The sequence below is a fragment of the Pleurodeles waltl genome, chromosome 3_1 (genome assembly GCF_031143425.1).
Source record: "Pleurodeles waltl isolate 20211129_DDA chromosome 3_1, aPleWal1.hap1.20221129, whole genome shotgun sequence".
NCBI classification, from domain to species: domain Eukaryota; kingdom Metazoa; phylum Chordata; class Amphibia; order Caudata; family Salamandridae; genus Pleurodeles; species Pleurodeles waltl.
Genome location: NC_090440.1, coordinates 470319415 through 470341797, shown reverse-complemented (window position 1 = coordinate 470341797; position 22383 = coordinate 470319415).

Below are 22383 nucleotides of genomic sequence, written 5' to 3'. Positions count from 1 at the left end.
GGGTTGTGAAATGGCGAGAGGTCATGGTGGAAGAATGTCCATGGCAGAGTCCAGTCTATTAGTCTCATACGTACATTGCACATCTGGCCATTGGAAGTGGAGCTGGGGCAGTTCCAAGCTGGACAGGGTAACAAAGTGGGACAGTGGGGGGACAATCAGGGTGGTCTTATTTCCTGGCGGGGATCTTGCCATCTTGCTCCGTCCTGTTCCTGGATCTCAGGGCCCGCTTTCGTGGTGGTTGTCCGTATGCAGGGGGTGGGGTGCTGGTGTGTTGGTCCTGTGGCGGGGCGTCCTGTCCACTTGCGCCGGCGGAGGTGGTGGGCATTTCATCGTCCTGGCTAGTGTCAGGGGCCCCTTGGAGTGCCACTGTGTCCCTCAAGGTCTTTTGAATGTCCGTCAGCACCCCTACGATGGTGCCCAGGGCGGAGCCGATGGTCCTGAGCTCCTCCCTGAATCCCAAATACTGCTCCTCCTGCAGACGCAGGGTCTCCTGCAACTTGTCCAGTACCGTTGCCATCGTCTCCTGGGAGTGGTGGTATGCTCCCATGATGGAGGATAGGGCCTCGTTGAGAGTAGGTTCCCATGGCCTGTCCTCCCTCTGTCGCACAGCAGCCCTCCCAGTTCCCCGGTGTTCCAGTGCCTCCGTCTCCTGGACTGTGTGCCCACTACCACTGCCCCCAGGTCCCTGTTGTTGTTGGGGTGGTGGGTTAGCCTGGGTGCCCTGTAGTGGTGGACACACCGCTGATTGACCTGTCCTGGGTAGGGAGGTATGGGCCCGCTGGGTGGGTGCTGTGCTGGTGTTACCAGAGGTTGTAAGCTCAGTGTTGGGCTGTGGCTGGGCAAGGGGAACCAACTGTCCTGATGGTCCGGGCTGGTCATCAAGATCCAGTAGGGCAGAGCTGCTGTCGTCACTGTGGACCTCTTCTGGGGGTGGAGTGGTGTTGTCTGGACCCTCTGGTGTGGTGACGTTCCTTCGGGTTCCTGCGGGGGTATAAGTACATGATTATTGCATGTGTGTGTTTCATGGTGTGCAATGGTTGGGTGTGCGTGAACCCCAGTGCAGGCATTCCTGTGTGGGGGCTTGTGTGGTGATGTTTGTGGGGTGTTGTGGGTCTGTGCAGTGGGCATGCTTTAGTGATGGGTGTCCATGCTTAGTTGTGTCATGCAGGTTTTGGGGTTGGGATGGGTGGTTTGTGTTATGGGTAGATTAGTGAGGAGTTAGGGTGATGGGGGAGGGTGGGGGTATGTGATAGCATGCAGGTAGGGTGGGGGATATGATAGTGAAGATTTGACTTACCAGTGTCCGTTCCTCCAACGACTCCTGTGAGGCCCTCAGGATTCAGGATGGTCAAGACGTGCTCCTCCTATGTTGTTAGTTGTGGGGGAGGAGGTGTGGGTCCGCCGCCAGTCCGCTGTACCGCGATGTGGTGCCTGGATACCGTTGAACGCACCTTCCCCCGTAGGTCGTTCCACCTCTTCCTGATGTCCTCCCTATTTCTTGGGTGCTGTCCCACAGCGTTGACCCTGTCGACTATTCTTTGCCATAGCTCCATCTTCCTGGCTATGGATGTGTACTGTACCTGTGAGCCAAATAGCTGTGGCTCTACCCTGATGATTTCCTCGATCATGACCCTGAGCTCCTCCTCAGAGAAGCGGGGGTGTCTTTGGCGTGACATGGGGTGTTGTGTGGGGTGGTGTATGTGTTGATGAGTGTGGTGAGTGTAGTTGTATGTTGTGTTTTGTGCGTGGATGTTGTGTGGGTGATGGTGTAGTGTGCCTCTGTGTGATGGTGTTATCTATTCTGTGCTGTCTCTCTCTGGCCTTCGTCTCTAATTTGTGGTCGTAGGGGTTTGTGGGTGATGTGGGTGTGTGTTTTATATTGTGTTGGGTGTGTGGGAGTGGTGTGTGTATGTGTATCAGGTGTGTGTATTTGTAATTGTCCAATGTGGCGGTGTTTTGGAGGTGTGTGTGTATTTTGAGCGCGGCGGTGTGTACCGCCAATAGAATCCCGCGGTTGAAAGACCGCCGCGTGGATTCGTGGGTCGTAATAGCATGGGCGTGTTTCTGTTGGCGTGGAGGTGGAGGATTTGTTTCCGCATATTTATTGCTGACCTTTGGTGTGGCGGACTTGTGTGGGTGTCTGAATTTCGGCGGAATCCGTGATGTGTGTCATAATAGCTGTGGCGGTCTCCTGCCGCCGCCGCGGTGTATTGGCGGTCTTCTGCACGGCGGTAAGTGGCTTTTACCGCCAATGTTGTAATGACCCCCTAAGTGTGAAGGTAGACTTTTAACCGAGGCCTCCCGCGGCCTGTAGCCGAGCAGGGCTCCATCGCGGTCGGCCTGAAACTTTGACTTTGCCCCGGTCGAGGTGCAACCAGATGACCCGATTGGCGCTTTTTGTTTCTCGGCGCTAAAAAAAAAAAAAAATCTTTAAAAATTCATATCTCCGGTTCCCCTTATCCGATGTTATTCGTTTTTGTGTCATTTTAAAGATAAAAATATAGGGCCTGATTAAAACTTTGGACGGTAAAGTGACGGATATACCACCAGCCGTATTACGAGTCCATTATATCCTATGGAACTCGTAATACGGCTGGTGGTATATCCGTCACATTTGGGACGGATTAACACCTCCTCCAAAGTTGTAATCAGGCCCTTAATCTATTTTTATAAATTGGTTTTGGATTTTTAAACTGTTTCACGTGTTTTATTTAATTACTCTTTTGTGATATTTGAATGCTTTACACCCTGTCTCCTAAGTTAAGCCTTGATGCTCGCTGCCAAGCTACCAAGGGTTGAGCTGGGGTTAATTTACTGAGACCTAACTGGACCTTAGTGGAGGTTAGTGGCCTATTGCTAAGTGTAGGTACCTACCTGCCCTTACCAATAACCCATTTTCCAACACCTATATGTAGCGTCTACATGGTAACTCCGAACATGGCCATGTTACATGTCTAGGATCATGGAATTGTCCCCCCAATTCCATTCTGGTATTGGGGGGACAATTCCATGCATCCCTGGGGCTCCAGCATAGAGCCCGGGTACTGCCAAAGTAACTTTCCGGGGTTTCGTCTGCAGCTACAGCTGCTGCCAACCGTCAGACAGGTTTCTGCCCCCCTGGGGCATGGGTAGCCCAGTCCCAGGAAGGCAGAACAAAGGATTTCCTCTGAGAGAGGTTGTTACACCCTCTCCCTTTGGAAATAGGTGTGAAGGGTCTGAAAGGACTAGCCTCTCGGCCTCTGGAAATGCTTTGAAGGGCACAGATGGTTCCCTCCTTGCATAAGCCAGTCTACACAGGTTCAGGGATCCCCCCAGCCCTGCTCTGGCGGAAACTGGACAAAGGAAAGGGGAGTGACCACTCCCCTGACCAGCACCTCCCAAGGGGCGGTGCCCAGAGCTCCTCCAGTGTGTCCCAGACCTCTGCCATCTTGGATTCAGAGGTGTGAGGGCACAATGGACACCTCTGAGTGGCCAGTGCCAGCAGGTGACATCAGAGACCCCTCCTGATAGGTGCTTACCTTTCTCTGTAGCCAATCGTCCTATGATGGCTATTTAGGGTCTCTCCTGTGGGGCTCTCACCAGATAACGAATGCAAGAGCTCACCAGAGTTCCTCTGCACTTCCCTCTTTGACTTCTGACAAGGGTCGACCACTGACTGCTCCAGGACACCTGCAAAACCTCAACAAAGTAGCAAGAAGACTACCAGCAACATTGTAGCACCTCATGCTGCTGGCTTTCTCAACTGTTTCATGGTTGTGCATGATCTGAGGGCTGTTTGCCTTCACTCTGCACTGGAAGCCATGAAGAAATCTCCTGTGGGTCGATTGAATCTTCCCCCTGCCAACGCAGGCACCAAACTTCTGCATCACCGGTCCTCTGGATCCCCTCTCATCTTGACGAGCGTGGTCCCTGGAACACAGGAGCTGGATCCAAGTGTCCCCGACAGTCCAGTGGCCCTTCTGTCCAAATTTGGTATAGGTAAGTCCTTGCCTCCCCACGCCAGAAAGTAATCCTGTGTACTGCTTGAACTGCAGCTGCTAGGGCTTCTGTGCACTTTTGCAAGGAATCCTTCATGCACAGCATAGCCCAGGACTCCAGAAGTCCCCCCTGCATTGCTCAACTCTCTGAGTTGACCACCGGCTTCGTGGAACCCTCCTTTGTAGTGTTGAGATGACTGGTGTGCTCAGATTTCTTGAATGCCTGTTCATGTGCTTCTGTGGGTGCAGCCTGCTTCTGCATGGGCTCTCCATGTTGCTGAGTGCCCCCTCTGTCTCCTCCTCCAAGGGGCGACCTCCTGGTCCTTCCTGGGCTCTGGCAGCACCCAAAACCTTCAACTGCAACTCTTGCAGCTAGCAAGGCTTGCTTGTGGTCTTTCTGCGTGGAAACAACTCTGCATCCTCCAGCACGCCTTGGGACGTTTTCTGTCCAAAGGAAAAGTTCCTGGTACCTTCTGTTGTTGAGGAATGTTTGGCTTCTTCCACCCAGAGGCAGCCCTTTTGCACCTTCATCTGGGGTTTAGTGGGCTCCTGCCCCCCCGGACACTTGCGTGGCTCTTGGACTTGGTCCCCTTCCTTTGCAGACCTTCAGGTCCAGGAATCCGTCTTCAGTGCTTTGCAGTCAGTTGCTGTCTTTGCAGAATCCCCTATCTCGACTTTACTGTCTTTCTGAGGTAGTAGGGTAACTTTACTCCTACTTTTCAGGGTCTTGGGGTGGGGTATCTTGGACGCCTTTAGTGTTTTCTTCCACTCCCAGAGACCCTCTAAACACTACACTAGTCCTGGGGTCCATTCGTGGTTCACATTCCACTTTTGGAGTATATGGTTTGTGATGCCCCTAGGCCTATTGTCTCTTACAGCATTCTATTGTGTTCTACAGTGTTTGCACTACTTTTCTAATTGTTTACTTACCTGATTTTGGTTTGTGTGTATATTTTGTGTATATTACTTACCTCCTAAGGGAGTATATCCTCTGAGATACTTTTTGCATATTGTCACTAAAATAAAGTACCTTTATTTTTAGTAACTCTGAGTATTGTGTTTTCTTGTGATATAGTGCTATATGATATAAGTGGTATAGTAGGAGCTTTGCATGTCTCCTAGTACAACCTAAGCTGCTCTGCTATAGCTACCTCTGTCAGCCTAATCTGCTAGAACACTACTAATCTACTAATAAGGGATAACTGGACCTGGCACAAGGTGTAAGTACCACAGATACCCACTATAAGCCAGGCCAGCCTCCTACACATGGTCCACCAAGACCAGGAGGTACATGTTGCCCATGGCGTCTTGGGATACAGAGGCCCCACAATTTAAATATCAACCCTTTCAAATGGGGTGGTGACAACAGGAAAAGGTTGGATCAGAGCCTTACATTTCTCCACACTATTGCCACTTGCCTGACAATTTTAGCAAGACCTACAGTGCGCATCAGAGTGCATGCACATTTGGGGCCAGTGAAAGTGGGCGACGTCATTCAAAGGTCTTGTCCTGCCCCAAACCTCCAGCTAAAGGCACATCACGAGCCAAACCAAGTAGGAAGGCTCTGAAGCACACGGGCTGCCCCAGGCTCAGCAACCTTAGGCTTGCTATATAGGAGACCATTTGCCTAATAAATCAACTGTGAGCCAGACTCCTTGCCAGACACCTGGTCTACAGCCTGCTGCCACAAACCCTCCAGAGTAGGGCATGTTTTCTGTGCATCACAGAATGCTTCCCTGGTGGGTCCCCCTTTCTGCTGCCACTGAGTCATCTCGGGTACCTCCCCCAGTTCAGGCACCTGTTCCCCTGTAGGCTCCAGGGCATCCTCTTCAGGTTCAGCCTCCTCCCGAACCATGGGAACTTCTGAGGTGGATTTCCAGTGCCCCCTGCCCTTCCTCCTTCTTGCAGGAACCTGGGCCACTCTTTCAGGCTCCAGTGCCTCCTGTTCAACCTGAAGGGCTGCCATTGACCGCATGGACACACACATCCACCTAGGCAGATCCAACATCTCCAAGTGAAACCTGTGTTCCACCTCTTTCCAAGGGGAATCCCCCAGGTCATTGCCAAGCAGAGAATATACAGAAATGGTTGGACTCACAGATACTCTCACCGCACCTGAGACCCCCCCATTCAAAGGGAACCTGCGCCACTTTGCACAGGCTCTCTGAGTTGCCTACATCAACAACGTGGTGTGGTGCATGGGGAACTACCTGCTCCTTAGAACCCAGGTGACTTCTCACAGTAGTTACACTGGCTCCTGTGTCTCTCAGAGACCCCACCCTCTGTCCATTGATAGTCACCCAGTGCCTGTACTTCTTAGTGTTCTCAGGCATGAGGGACCTCTGGACCATCTCACTGTCCCCTAGTGTAACAAGGGTCATCCCAGCTGGCTCCCACCTACCTGGAACCAACTCCTCCCCAAGCGCTACATTGCCCAAACCCGTGACTGAGCACCAGTGGGTACCTGTGTCCACTTGGACATCTGGAATCTCCCCTCACATGACCCAGCTGGTCACATGCATAACACTTGCAGGGACCCCTCTCTGCAGGTTTCCCTGTAGAGACCCATGGTTTTCTCTCAACTGGGGGCTGGGAATCTTTACCCTGGGAACTAGGTTGGAGTCCTTTAGAGCACTCCCCCTGTTTACCCTTACCCTCCCCCACTCCTTCTGACGGGGACCCTGCCCACTCTTGGCTGAGTGGAAAACAAAGGCTAAACAAGTGAGCCTAAGCAATTACGTTGTACATCCCCTCATAAGTTGTTACCTTACTGCCCTCCATCCAACCATCCAGTGACCTGCAAAGAGTCAACACATTCTAACCAGGTTTGGTATTCCTTCTTTTTGTAGGACCTAAAGTTTATCCTTGTACTGCTCAGGGGTGAGACCATATCTTGTTAGTAGGGTGTCCTTCATGATAGTGTAAGTGAGTCCCTGAGGATCCCCTAAGGATGTCAGAGTGTCTGTCCCCTCTACCTCAAAGTGCTTCCAAACCCACCCACCAGTGTGCAACAAGGACCATATTCATGTGGAGAGCAGACTCATACACCTTGTGCCACAGATAGATGTCATCCTACCTCTTGTAATCCTTCACCAGATCTTTAGGAACATGTACCCTTCTCTCAGGCTGCATGGAGGTACTACTGCCACCATCTCTACTAGGATGGCTCCACTGATCCAGCTTCCTTAAACTGAGCCCATGATCCAAGAGCTTATTTTTCTCTCCAATGGCCAGCCTCCTCTCTTCCATCTCCATCTTAAGCTTCTCATGCTCAAAGGGGTGCACCCTCTCTGTTGGTCTGTCCCTCAGCTCTTCAGGAGTCAGACCCTTAGATGATATACTGCTACCAGCCCTGGAGACCCTCCCCCAGGCAGAACAGATTCACCCACTATACAACCTGGATTACTCAGTGTTTCCTCATTTTTATCCTCCTCCTCTGTGTGCCTCCCAGCCTCCTTGGATGCCACCCAGGCCCTCCATGCCTTTTGAAGCTCCTCCTTCCTGGTGGAGTTCTTGATTGGGCAGGCAAGATCCTTACAAAACTGTTTCAGTTGAGCCACTGTGTACTCCTCCAAATCAAGAACAGCCTTTGTGACCACAGCTGGTGAATCCCCAGGTTGAGAAATGTTGGTCAGTACTCAAAAATACAAAGTTCCAAAAGTAGTTCAGAGAGTTCCCCAGAGAAGTTTCAAATCACAAAAAAATGGAAGCAGAAAAAGTCAGAAAAGATAAAAAACAAAAACAAGTAATATGTGGTCACTTTATGGTCTGCACTGAAAACAGTAGTGTACACTTAATCACTGTATGTCAAGTACAAATACAAGTTCTATCCTCACCGTTGAACACCAATGTTACAAATGGGGTCTTGGTTGGAAGCCAGTATACTCTCTGTCCAAGCGGGGACCCTCACTCTAGTCAGGGCAAGGGAGATACTCACTTAAGATAACCCCTGCTCACCCCTTTGGAAGCTTGGTACAAGCAGTCAGACTCATCTCAAAGGCAAAGTGTAAAGTATGTATACCAACACACACAGTAACACAGTGAAAACACTACAAAATGGACACCACACAAGGTTAGGAAAATAGCCAAATTTAATCTAAATCAAACAAGCCCAAACTACAAAAATCCTACATACACAAGTAAAGTTATGAATTCTTAAAATAATAGAATCTTACTCCATAGAAAACAATGGAAACGATGTTGTTAAACAAAGTACCTGGTTTGCATCAAAAATAAAGCCACACGTTTGAGCATGTGTCAGAAAAGTCAGTGATGCATTCATTCCTTATTCACAAGTGAGGCTTTGCATCATTTCATCTCCAGTCGGGGAGGCGATGTGTTGTTTTTCTCTCCTGCAAGAGAGCGATGCGTCAAATTCCAGGAGGGCCACCTCAGATCTTCACATGTTTATATTGATTTCGACGCCCAACAATGATTCATTTGAAATACAGCTGCACGATGATGGAAAACCACTCTGCATGGGGTTTGCTTCGATTTTAGCAGCCAGCTGCAATCGGGTGTTGCATCATTTTTCTAGCCGTGATGCAGGTGATGCTTTGATTTCCCAGTTGCGATGCAGGTGGTGCATCGATTTCAGCCACGAGGCAGGTGGCGCGTCTTTTTTACAGCCAAGTTGCATGTGGTGCATCAATTATTTCCCCGCACATCTCCTATGCATGAATTTCCACCTTGGTTCCACCAGCTTCACCACTCAAGGACCCAGAGACTGGATAGCACAGAACAGAGAGTCCAGGTGCTGGCACAGGACGTCTTTGATGGCCCTGAGACTTAAAACAGGAGGCAAGCTCAGTCAAAGCCCTTGGAGACACTTCACAAGCAGGACTATACCACAAAGTTAAGTCTTTTTCCTCTTTCAGGCAGAAGCAGCAACTGCAGGCCAACCAAGCAAAGCACAGTCACAAGCAAATGGCCAGTACTCCTCCTCCAGCTCTTCAGCTCTTCTCCTTGGCAGAGGTTTCCTCTTCGTTCCACAAGTAATATGAAAATCTAGAGTTTTGGGTCCACTACTTATACCCTTTCTGCCTTTGAAGTAGGCAGCTTCAAAGGAAAGTCTCTGTTGTTCACAAGATCCTGTCTTCTCCAGGCCTGGCTCCGGTCTCACACCAGGGGGCTAGAAAGTGCATTGTGTAAGGGCAGGCACAACCCTTCCAGGTGTAAATGACCACTCCTCCCTCTGCTCTAGCCCAGAAGGCCCATCGGGATATGCAGGCTACTCCCAAGCCCCCCTTTGTGTCACTGTCTAGTGGAGATTCACAAAAAGCCCAACTGTCAGTCCGACCCAGACAGGGAATACACAAGCAGGCAGAGTCACAGAATGGTTTAAGCAAGAAAATACCCACTTTCTATAAGTGGCATTTTCAAACAGACATTTTAAAAAAACAACTTTACAAAAATATGTATTTTTAAATTGTAAGTTCAAAGACCCCAAACTGCTCCCAAAGGGAAACTGCACTTAACAGATATTTGAAGGCAGTCCCCATGTTAACCTATGAGAGGGATAGGCCTTGCAACAGTGAAAACCTAATTTGGCAGTATTTCACTCTTAGGACATGTTAAACACAGCAGTACATGTTCCACCTTTAACCTACACTGCACCCTTCCCATGGGGCTACCTAGGGCCTACCTTAGGGGTGCCTTAAATGTATGAAAAGGGAAGGTTTGGACCTGGCAAGACTGAGCCATGTTTACAGGGCTACTCATGTGGGTGGCACAACCAGTGCTGCAGGCCCACTAGTAGCATTTGATTTACAGGCCCTGGGCATCTCTAATGCCTAGGGACTTACTAGTCACTTGCCAATCATGGGAAAGCCAATTACACATACAATTTACACAGGCAGCACTTGCACCTTAGCACTGGTCAGCAGTGGTAAAGTGCCCAGAGTACCAAAACCAGCAAAAACAAAGTCCAGCACACAGTCAAAACATAGGAAGCAGAGGCAGAAATGACAGGGGAGACCATGCCAAGGATGCCGGTTCTAACAGGTGTCACCCCCCAGCTGAAAGTGGGGAGAACTACCCACCCTCATGGGAGTTCTCATCACTAAGGTGGAAGATCTAGATGGACGGTCAGCAGTGGCGTGTTATGTTCCAAGAAAGTGTTCCACCATAAAGTCCATTCCCTGTAGGGAGATAGACCACCTCAACAGTTTTGGGTTCTCACCCCTTATCTGCATTAACCATGAGGGGCCTGTGATCTGTCTGAACCCAGAAGTGAGTCCCAAAGAAGTCTTAGCTTCTTCAGTGACCATTCCACAGCAAAAGCTTCTCGCTCAATTGCACTCAGACTGCGTTCCTAGGGAAGTAACCTTCTACTGATGAAGGCTACAGGTTGATCTTGACCCTCTTCATTTAGCTGTGACAACACTGCTCCTACACCATGCTCTGAAGCATCAGTCTGCACAACAAATTCTTGAGATAAGTCAGGTGCCTTCAGTACTGGTGCCGTGCACATGGCTGCTTTCAGGGCATCAAAAGATGTCTGGCAAGACTCAGTCCAGATGACTTTCTTTGGTTGCTTCTCAGACGTTAACTCTGTTAAGGGAGCAACAATGTTGCCATCCCCCTTAACAAACCCTGTATAGTACCCTGTGAGACCTAAAAAGGCTCTCACTTCAGTCTTGGTCTTGGAGGGCTCGCAAGCCAGAATAGTGGCAATATTGGGTTGTTGTGGTGCCACCTGGCCATTCCCTACCTGGTACCGTAAGTACACTACAGAGCCCTGCCTTATTTGGCACTTGCTAGCATTAATAATGAAGCCTGCCTCCTGCAGGGCCTCTAACACTTTAAAGAGGTGCTGCAAGTGTTCCTCCCGAGTGGATCTGAACACAGCAATGTCATTCAGGTAAGCTGCACTGATATCCTCCAATCCAGCCAACATCTGGTTAACCAGCATCTGAAAGGTGGTAGTGGCATTTTTCATCCCAAAGGGCATCACCCTAAACTGGTAGTACCCATGTGGGGTAGAAAATGCTGGCCTCTCCTTGGCCAACTCAGTCAGAGCGATCTGTCAATATCCAGAGGTCAGATCAAAAGTATTAGATATTTGGCAGCCTCTAACCGATCAATGAGCTCATCAGCTCTGGGGATGTGGTGCGCATCAGTCTTCATGTCAAGCAACCAGTAAAAACAAAGTCCAGAACACAGTCAAAACATAGGAAGCAGAGGCAGAAAAGATCTTTGAAACCACGCCAAGGATGCCAGGTCTAACACCTCTAGAAGCTGCTTCTGCTTCAAAAGAAAGCCTATATATAAATACTGGATTCCAAACACCAACTCTTCAATACACTTCTGAACTTGTGGACTCTGGCAGGAAAAAAGATTGCTGTACTGCTGAAAGGTCTGCCATTCTAGTGGACCATTTCTCTGAAGGATTGCTGCCACTCTATGCTGATCTGCTGCCCTCTTGCCTGTGAGAGAAGGACCAGACCTGCATCTCTGAAGCCAGAACCCCAGAATAACCCCAAAGGCTAGTTGGCTAGCGTCCTGAGAAGAAGCCTCAGGGACAGAACAGGCTCCAACAGCCTTGAATCCAGCTCCTAGACTCTGCCATCGGGGATTACTGCCCTCCCAAGTGGTGCATCCCAGTCCTTGACCTGTGGAAGAGGGCCATAAGGTGGTTTGCCAAGCCCAGCCGTGGTCCCCATCGGGACTGATGTGATGCCCCACAAAGCCTAGCTGCACAGTGGCCAGCCTCATCAGAACCAATGTGAAGCAAAGCAAAGACTTGCAAAACCTTGCCACACAACTTCCCACCTCATTAGAACCGACAAAAAGTAATGCAAAGACTCTCAAAGCTCACCGCACAACTAAATCAGAAATCAAGCTGGACGATGCAGAGTCCCGCAAAGACACGCAACGCAGACTGTGCAGCAGGATTTAAGGTACTTTGTTCTGCTGGCCTACCAGGGCCCTCGTAGCCGGCCCATGCTCCATCCATATTGGCCCTATTTTCACTGAAATCTTTAAACGTATATATCTCTGGTTCTACTGATTAGATTTTTGTTGTTTTGGTCTTGATTTATTTATTAATCACGCTATATTTTTCTAAATTGCTGTGGGATTTTTTTTGTTTTGTGCTTTCACTTTATTACTGTTTGAAGTGCTGCATTGACTCCAGGTTAAGCTTGACCACTCTGTGCCAAGCCACCAGAGAGTTGAGCCCAGGTTAACTTAGGGTCGGCTTGTGTGTTACTCTGACAACGTTTATGGCTGCTGCTTGAGTAAGGTTTCACCCCCTCAACCAGTAACTCAATTTCTTACAATTTCCATGTTTCCAATCTATGTTTATGTGATGCTAACATTGTATACCTTTACCTTACTTCCTATGCATGCTACATTTTTGCTCCTAAAAATTGAATATGCAGTGTGGAACTTTTGCTCTATAAAAATATAGACCTATTCAACCTCCTTTAAAATGCTTTGGCACCATTTAATAATTCTTCATGGCATTTTCCAAGAAAATATGATGCTCACTTTAGCAGCTGTCTGTAAAGTTTCAGGGTGGTCGTTCAAGTGGGAGCAGAGAAAAAGGGGGTGTCCCAAAAAGCATTTCCCGCATTCATTTTTAAAGGGATTTTGAACATCAATAGAGCCCAAACCACTGAACAGAATTATACCAAATTTGTTGGCAGCCATCTTGGGACTTGTCTTCAGCAGAGTCCCAGACAAAAATGTAAAAATAAGAAATGGGGCCAAGGTAGGGACACCCTTGTGTGACTGAAAACAAAATAAGGGGTTGCAGCTGTTTTCTTTTGTCCCCAGCTTCCTTGGAAAAAACAGTTATCCTTCCTTTTTCTGAGCTTGGTTTGTCAGGCTGGTATGGCATTCCAGTTTTCAAAGGGATCCCGACTCCAGAGTAGAGTGGCCTTCAAAAAGAATAATACAGCTATAATCAGTTCCACATAGATGGCTAATAGAATGGTCATTGCTGTTTAACTGCTTGTGAGGTTTGTCACCCAAGTTCACTTTGAAGTGGTATCATAAAGCGTTGTGACAGTTTCTCACACTTTGTGCAAAGTTTTAAGTGCTCCCTTTTGTGGCCCACCCTTTTACCTCCCCGGTACGTGCCTAAGGCCACGACCATCCAGGGTCATGGCGTCGAGGCCCACAGCCTTCTCCTTACCTCAGGGAAAGCTGGTATAGGTGGTTGTGGTGTGTTATTGCCTCTAGATCCTCCCGTCTCCTCCAGTGAGTCCCGGCTCTAGACTTATGATCACCACTCCTGGAGGTCCTCTGGTTTCGTTGCTCCTGTTCAGCTCTCCTTCCTTCTTCCTACACTCTGCCACTGATTCGGTCATCTCTGCGCTTGTCTGTTCACTGTCCCACTCATCTCCACTTGGTCCTGCTCCTTCCTCCTCACTCGTCAGCATCCTCATAGCTGTCACAGCGCCCATTTCAATAGGCATGCTGATTGACAACGTCCTCATCCTGCCTTGAGTGTCTGGTGTGTGCAAGTAACTTGTTATTGGATCCACTTCAGCAGCCATCTTGAAGTTCTCTGGCTCTGCATCACCTGTATTACAGAGCCCATGCTTTTTTCATGGATCCTCTGCAAATGTAAAAAAAAAAAAAACATTTCTCACTGAGATGGAGTCCTGGTTGATGTGGTGGCAGGCAATCAAATCAGTATGAGATCAGTGAGCTCTATAGTTCCTCTATGGCAGGATATACACAATTTTGTTGAACCTAATTAATCCAAAACCACTGAACTGATTTACACCGACAGACAAAAAACACTCTTTCTGGACCAATGTGTATCTTCCTGACAAATTTAACGTAAATCCATTCAAAGGTTTGGGCTTTAGCTGTGTCTAAATGTCTTGTGGAAAAATTAATGGGAAAAATGCATTTTGGGATCCTAACTTTTTCTTGGCCACCCACTTGGTGGGTCACCCCAAAACATCCCATGCACAACTATTCAAAAAGTAGTAATTTGGGGGAAAATGTTGTGGAGATTTGTTAAACAGCACCAAAGTTATTAGCAACATTGGGGGTCATTCCGACCCTGGCGGTAAATCCCGCAAGGGCCGGGGTCGGCGGTAGCACCGCCAACAGGCTGGCGGTGCTCCGCCGGGCATTCTGACCGCGGCGGTACAGCCGCGGCCAGAAGCGGAAAGCCGGCGTTGTACCGCCGACTTTCCGCTGCCCATGGGAATCCGCCATGGCGGTGCAGCTTGCTGCGCCGCCATGGGGATTCTGACACCCCATACCGCCATCCTGTTCCTAGCGGGTCGCCCGCCAGGAACAGGATGGCGGTATGGGGTGTCGTGGGGCCCCTGGGGGCCCCTGCAGTGCCCATGCCAATGGCATGGGCACTGCAGGGGCCCCCGTAAGAGGGCCCCACAAAGAATTTCAGTGTCTGCTTTGCAGACACTGAAATTCGCGACGGGTGCAACTACACCCGTCGCACCTTCCCACTCGGAGCCGGCTTCCTCGTGGGAAGGGTGTTTCCCACTGGGCTGGCGGGCGGACTTTTGGCGGTTGCCTGCCAGCCCAGTGGGAAACCCAGAATGACCGCCGCGGTCTTTTGACCGAGGTACGGTCTTCTGGCGGTTCCCGGGAGCCGCCCGCCAAGCTTAGAATCAGGCCCATTATCCCCAATGGTTTTAATCTTATATTTGGCAGACTCCTGTTCACTTGCAACCTTTCTAGCTGTCCTTTTGGTGCTATAACCTTCAAGTAGGTAAAGCTGTATGTGAGGAATTATTTTCCAAGAGATTGGTAGGTGCTGCCGCTCAATGGTTAATTGCATTCCCAATATGGTCCATAAGTGGTGGCTCATTCATGTAGCTGTGCTAGTGTGGCAGATAGACCTTCCACCAAAAACATTGTATTCTAGGGACTGGTATTAAGCTTGATTTATTAAGGGTTCACCAACAATTGATGTGTTTAGATACACAGGCCCTCATTATGGGTCCCGTGGTCCTAGCACCGCTCGACTTGCAGTGGTGGTTGGCCCACCGCCAACGCGCCAGTCTGACAGTCACATTATGACCATGGTGAAAGTGCCACGGTCCGACGCCGGCACTACAACTTTTTTGCTGTGTCAGCGGTCTTAAACAGCCAGGGCAGCGCTGCACTGGGGATTACGCCTCCTGTGTTCACCAGCATTTCCATGGGCAGTGCAGGGGCCCCCATGAGCAGCCCTGTCATGCTTTTCACTGCCTGAATTACAGGCAGTGAAAAGTGCGACGAGTGCTGTCGCACCCCACACAACTGCTGGCTCAATTACAAGCATTAATGTCGTGGGCAGTACTCTGTTTCTGCCTGCTGGCCCAGCAGGAAACTCATAATAGGGCCAGCAGGTGGAAGACCAAACTGGCGGTCTCCAAACTCGTAGTGAGGCCCACAGTCTTTCTTATGGTTAGCAAGCCTGTTGTCTCTCTCCATTATTAAATAGCTTTGAGACAAGGAAATGAGAGATAGCTGGACAACTTAATATTATGGTCAAGATTCATTGATGACCTTTTTATTTCCCTGAATGAATGAAAAAGTGAATGTATGATATATTTCCATGATTTAAATGAAAATAGGTTTGGACTGAATTTCACATGCACGATGTGTGAAGAATTACTGGAGTTTCTGTATGTGGGAGTCTATATTGAAGAGAACATGATTGAGACAACTCTCTTTAGAAAAACACTTGCAATGAATAGCATATTATATTGAACCAGTTATCATCTGAAAGCTCTTATCCAAAATATCCCATATGGTGAATACATGTGTGTGAAACACATTTGTTCCGATGAAGAAGAGTTGGATAGACAATTTGAACAGGTGACAAGGATGATGAAAAAAAAGGGGGTACCAGTGGAGAGTCATTAGGAAAGGCTTGGAGAGAGTATTCCAAAAATTGGCAACTCCTAAATTCTAATAGGAATGATGATTTGAGGTAACTCTAAATTATAGAAAAAAGAGTCAAGAGATCAGAAAAATATTTAGAAAACGTTAGAGTCTGATGATTCAAGATCCAGGCATTGGTAACAGATTAATAAGAGCCACAGATTGCATTTAGGAAAGTGTCATCCTTAAAAAGCAAACTGGTAAGTAGCTATTTAAAAAAAAAACAACAAGAGATACATAGCTGGGGAAGCAAACAAACAGAATTCTGAAAGTCAATAATTGCAAAGACTGCACAATTTTCAAAACCACAAGAACCTTTGTGGATCATAACAACAGAATAAGAAAAAGAATAGCGTATGACTCACAATAAGTGGTGAATATAACAATGTGAGTGTGGCTTGCCATATGTAGGAAGCACAACATGAGGAATTACCATGTACAGGTTCATTCAAGGAGCATCCAGCGACTGCCAGCTCCCAGTTGTTTCCTCCTGAATTCAGTCACCACTGACAAAAAAAGAAGCAGTTTAATGCAACTCTTTGTGCTCTGTTCTCCGAGGCAAGGGGAGGAGGAATTTGATATAGGGTGTGGCTGCCATAAAAACAGAAAAGAGGCTGTAATGCATTGTGAGATTCCTGTGGTATGCTGTGATTACTTAACTTGGGTGTAGACACCTGGCGGTCGTTGATGGAAGGGGCTTGTGACCAGGTTTCTTAATAAATACTTTAAGATCTTATGCCTTACGGTGTCCGGGTGCTTTCTACTTTTCGTGATGAGTGGAAAGAACCCTAGAAGACATGCAGGCCCAAATTCTTTACAACTCTTGGGACTCTTCCCGTCGAACTGATCTTGGCAGTTTCATTGGGCAGATCCTGCTCAGGGTAGTATCTATTAATTATGCTGCTTCTCTGGTGATTAATTTTTTGTCACACGATCTATGGAATCCACATGCAGTCTATATTTGAATGTGCCCCTAATTTGAGAAATGTCAACTCTGTGTGAGTTTTCCCGTATGCATAAAGCTGATTTTAGCCCAGCGTGTCAACGTACTGCTCTCTGGGAGCTGGAGTTTGAAAGACTTTTCACTGCTTGCACGCCCTTCACCACGTTCCTAGAAGTGGAGGCTGCTGCACCTACCTGTGTGCTTATCGTCATCAAGTCTTATCAAGGTGGCGGCCATAATTGTGATCCTTATCATAAATCGCTTAATCGCGGGCATTGTTTTTCTCCTTGATGACTTCGTACATTTAGATATCCAAGTGTTTCTCTAGTCCTTTGTACTCCTCTGTGGATTTTACCAAATTTTAAAGTGAAAATAAAAAAAGAAGAAAGGAAGCAAAGCAAGCCCGTGGAGGAAATGTTGGAAAGCTTTGCTTCTCTGGTGTGTTTTCCTTTGGGTTCTTTGCTTTTTTAAATCCCTTCTCCTTGCAGGTGTAACGGATTTATTTGGGATATAATTGAATTCCGGAGTCATTTGAGGAAGGACGATCTCAGGTATTGATGTTTTGGTATTGAAATATGTGGATATATATATATGTATATATATATATATATATATATATATATATAGAGAGAGAGAGAGAGAGAGAGAGAGAAAGATACCTGGGCAGTCCCTCTACATTCTAAGTTATTAATCCCTGGGTAGGTGCAGTCCCCAGGGCTGCGGGGACCACGAAGCCCTCCTGCATCACATTAAATTCAAGCCCCAGGGAGGTGGTGGTCCCCCAGGCTGCAGGGGTGGCCAGGTGCCCCCCCTGCATTGAATTTTATTAATGCCCGAGGAGGTGGCAGTCCCTGGGGTTGTGGGGCCTGGGCAACCTTCAGCATTGAATTTTAATAATGCTCCAGGGAGGTGGTGGGCTAATTTAAACCCAAGGGCGGGAGGGGTCCTTGTGCACCCCCCTCCTTTCTGAATGCCCCCAGAAACTGGCCTACCTCGGGGTCACATAAAACAAAAGGGCAGGGAACCACCCTTTTTATAAAAACCTTGGAAAAATCTGTGGATCCAGATCTGCAGATTTTTCTGAGATTTCTTTTTTAAAAGTGCTCCCTCTGGGATCCCATTACCAGAGCTAAGGGGTCAGTGTGACTTTATCCTGAACCCTTTTATTATGTTTTTACTTTTATTTTCTCAGTTTCAGCCGAGTCCCAAGATGTCTGCCAACACTTCCTTTTTGAAGTGTTGCAGCCAATCAGATGTCAGCACGGGACAGTTGGATCTGTGGAGGACCTGCGTCCCTAGAAAGCCTATAGTTTTTAAACTCTAAATTTACCTCAGATTTACACCGAATCACAAAAAGCACGCTTTCTGGACCAACAGCTATCTTTCGGGGAAATTTGTTGTAATTCCGTCCAGCGGGTCAGGCTGTAGACGTGTTCACAATTTTGAAAAATCCCTTTGACTTAAAATAGACAAAAACTGTTTTGGGACCCCCCTTTTTTCTCAGCCCCCTCTTGACAGGTCACCCTGCAACTTCTAGACACTAGCTGAGCTGAATAAAGTATAAGTTTTGAAAATTTTGTGAAGATTCGTCAAGCAGCGCCATAGTTATTGGCAAAACAATAAACTCTTTGTTAAAGGTAAAAAAAAAATCCTAACGATAACTACCTAGTGGTGACCGCCACTAGGTAATTGTTAAAAACTAGATCTCTAGTTGGCAGAAGTATACACCCTTGTCCAAGTAGGGATCACAATCCTAGTCAGGGTAAGTCACAACACAACCCAAATTATACCATGCCCACCCTCTAGTAGCTTGGCACAGAGCAGGCAGGATTAACTTGGAAGGTAATGTGTCAAGTACTTGTACAATAACCCATACAGTAACACAGTGAAAGACCACAAAAATACATCACACAGGTTTTAAAAAATAGATATTTATTTGAATAAAATAAGGTTGGAACAATGAAAATCCAATGTTCTCAAGCAACATTATGAACTTTTAAAGATTAAATCCCACAAAAACGCTTAAAAACACAATAGCTCCAACTGGGGCTATCATGGCATCTTTGGCAGAGTCATTCTCAAAAGTTTGACACCACCGGCACTGGCCACGAAGTCGCACGAACCCCCAGGTACAGTACCTTTGTAGACAAAGAAACAAAGATGCCGCACGGAGTCGTGGAGGTGAGGCTTCGCTGGGGCCGGTGCGACGTCAGTTCCTTACCGCATTCGGGTAGCTGAGGTGTCGGTTTCGTACAGCTAGGCAGGAGAAGTGAGGTGTCAGTTCTATCCGGTTGCAAGGGGAGCTGGTGCAGTGTCGTTGGCGATGCGTCAGTTCCTTGTACTCCAGCAGGGTCGATAGATCCAGTCGGTCAGGACGTGATGTGTTGATTTCACAGGGTTGCAATGATACTGCATGATGTCAGCGGTATCGCAGCAATGTCGAACTTGCTCTGCAAACCACGGTCATTGCATGCAGCAATGTCCACAGAATGGGAGCAGGCTGCGGTATCAGTGCTGGCATTGCTGAAGTCATTCCTGGCATCGCTGAAGTCGGAAAACTAGCTAAAAGCAAGCAAGCTCAATCCAAGCCCTTGGAGATCACTTTGGGGAAGGCAGAGTCCTCCCAGCACAGTCAGACACCAGCAGGGAGCAGGGCAACAAGCAAGGTAGCAATCCCTCTCACCAAAGCAGTCCAGATGAGTCCTTTGGGCAGCCAGGCAGCTCCTTTGACAGAGTTCAGGTGTAGATCCAGAAGTGTCTGATTTGTTGGGGGTCAGAGACCCAGTTTATGTACTCAAAATGCCTTTGAAGTACGTGAAATGTCAAAGAGTGGTTTTGAAGTGCACAAGTTCCCCTTTCAGTACAGTCTGGTCTGCCAGGATCCCCAAGGGGGGGATTATCAGTTCTTTGTGTGAGGGCAGGCCACTGACCTTTTTAAATGTAAGAGAGAGCCCCTCCACCCTTCCTGCCCAAGGAGACCCATTCAGTAAGCAGATGTATGTAGATGTGACTGAGTGTCCATTGTTTATGGCTGTCTGGGTGGAATGCACAAAGGGAGCTGTCAACCAGCACAGACCAGATGTGGATTAGAGACAGGATGTAAGGCACAGATGGCAGTACATGCAGAGAAATGCTCACTTTCTAAAAGTGGCATTTCTAAAATAGTAATATTAAATCCAACTTCACCAGTAATTAGGATTTTCTATTTCTATTCTGGCAATACAAACATGACAGGGATACTCCTTCCAGATCAGAAGCTACCACTTAAAAGGATATGAGGGCAGTTCTAATGCTAGTCTATGAGACAAACAGGCCTTACCATAGTGGAAAACGAATTTGAGAGTTTATCACTACCAGGACATGTAAATGTCCCGCCTTTTACTTACAAAGCACCATGCCCAATGGGTTGCAAAGGGCACACCTTAGGGGTGACATGCACTTTAGCACTGGATACCAGTAGTAAAGTGGCCAGAGCCCTAAAATCAGCAAAAATGAGGTCAGAAAAAGAGGAGGAAGGCAAAGGTTTAGACCCAGAAGGTCAAGAAGTGTTTGAAGGTCTTCCTGATCTTATGCCTAATGATTCTACCAAATTTGAACAAATATGATTTTTCTTTTTTTTTAAAGTGAGATTTACAATGTCTTCCCAAGTTTAGTACTGTTTTAGAATATTATTTTGGCAAAACAATGCAGGGGGTTGGTGAGTCTGTTGAGAAATATATTACCGAATTGAGGAAAATAGCTTCCACTTGTAATTCTGGGGGTCTATTGAAGAAATGTTTGAGAGATCAGTTTATTTTGGGATGCGTTTTAGAAAAGGCCAAGTAAAGCCTGTGCCAGAAAGATAATCCTTCACTAAAAGATATAGGCCCTCATTATGACCCTGGCGGTTGGTGATAAAGTGACGGTAATACCGCCAACAGGCTGGCGGTAACTACCGCCAAATTATGACCATGGTGGTGATATCTGTGAATGTTCCACCCACCATATTATGACATGGCAAACCGCCACCTTTACCGGGGTGGTACCAATGCCATCAATAAGCCTGGCCCCACTCGATCCCTATAACAATATGGAGGGACATTATCAGTTGGTAAATAGGCAGGTACCTCAGGGGGAGGGCTTGGCACCTCAGCCGGATGCAGAAACAAGACCACTGGTTCAGGAGGGGACAACATGCCCATTGCTTGGTCCTGGGGAGTGCAAGGCCACAGTTTCTCAAGTGGGTGACTTGCCCACGGGTTCTGGAGGGGGCAACATGCCCTGTGATTGATCCTGGGGAGTGCAAAGCCACAGTCTCTCAAGTGGGTGACTTGCCCACTGGTTCTGGTGGTGGCCCGCCACACAGCAGCCCATGGAGGCTGGATCATATGGTGTTCGCCGGCAGTGATGGCTGCACTGTGGTGGTAATTGTGGGAGGCTCCTGCACAGCCCCTGCTCCCTCTGATGGCTGCACTTTGGTGGTGGTTGGGGGAGGCTCCTGCTCAGCCCCTGCACCTTTTGATGGCTGCACTGTGGTGGCAGTTGTGGGAGGCTCCTGCTCAGCCCCTGCACCCTCTGATGGCTGCACTGTGGTGGTGGTTATGGGAGGCTCCTGCTCAGCCCCTGTGCCATCCGAGGACTGTACAACCACAGCTGGCGGTGGGGGCTCTGTGACAGCTCCTGGTGCAGGCTCCTTCCCCTTCTTGCTGCCTGGTGCAGGCTTATTCCCCTTCTTGCTGCCTGGTGCAGGCTCCTTCCCCTTCTTGCTGGCTGGTGCAGGCTCCTTCCACTTCTTGCTGGCTGGTGCAGGGTCCTTACCCTTCTTGCTGGCTGGTGCAGGGTCCTTCCCATTCTTGGTGGCTGGTGCAGGCTCATTTCCCTTCTTGCTGCCTGGTGCAGGCTCCTTCCCATTCTTGCTGCCTGGTGCAGACTCCTTCCCCTTCAGTATTTGTGGTCTGAAATCCTTTCCACCACGAGTAGGTGAAACTGGGCCCATGGACTGTTTGGCTGAGGTGCTAGGCTGGGTCCTTGATACCCTGGCCATACGTGCAGGACGGGGGAGGGGTAGGGAAGAGGTCAATCTGGGAGAGGAAAAGCTTTTTAGGGACGGGAAGAGGGAGAAGCGATAGGAGTGGAGGATGAGGGAGTGGTTGCTGGAGGTGTTTGCCTGCTGGGTTTGGGTGCAGGTGCATGGGTTGTATGCTGTTGTTTCGTGGATGTCTGTTGGGTGTCTGAGTACTTGCGTTTGTGAACTTTAGGAGGGGGGACAGACACGGTGGGAGAGGACACAGGGGACGTGTGCATGGATGTTGTGAAGCTGTCTGCCGGTGAGGTGTGTGTTCTGCCTGGTGTGGTGATGATGCAGGTAGTGGATGATGATGTAGTGCATGCAGGAGTGTGTGTGGACCTAACTGTTTGGGAGGTGGAGGAGGAGAGGGAGACAGTGGAAATAGTTGTGTCTGCAACTGAATGGTGTCTGTGTGAGTGCCTTTGGGATGAAGTGTGGTGCTTGTGTTTGCCTGTGACACTCTTAGGTGTTGTCTTGTGTGCATGCTCATCTGTTTGTGTGCTTGGTATGGGTTGGGGTTGAGGAGAATGGGACTGGGAAGTGGAAGTTGGAGG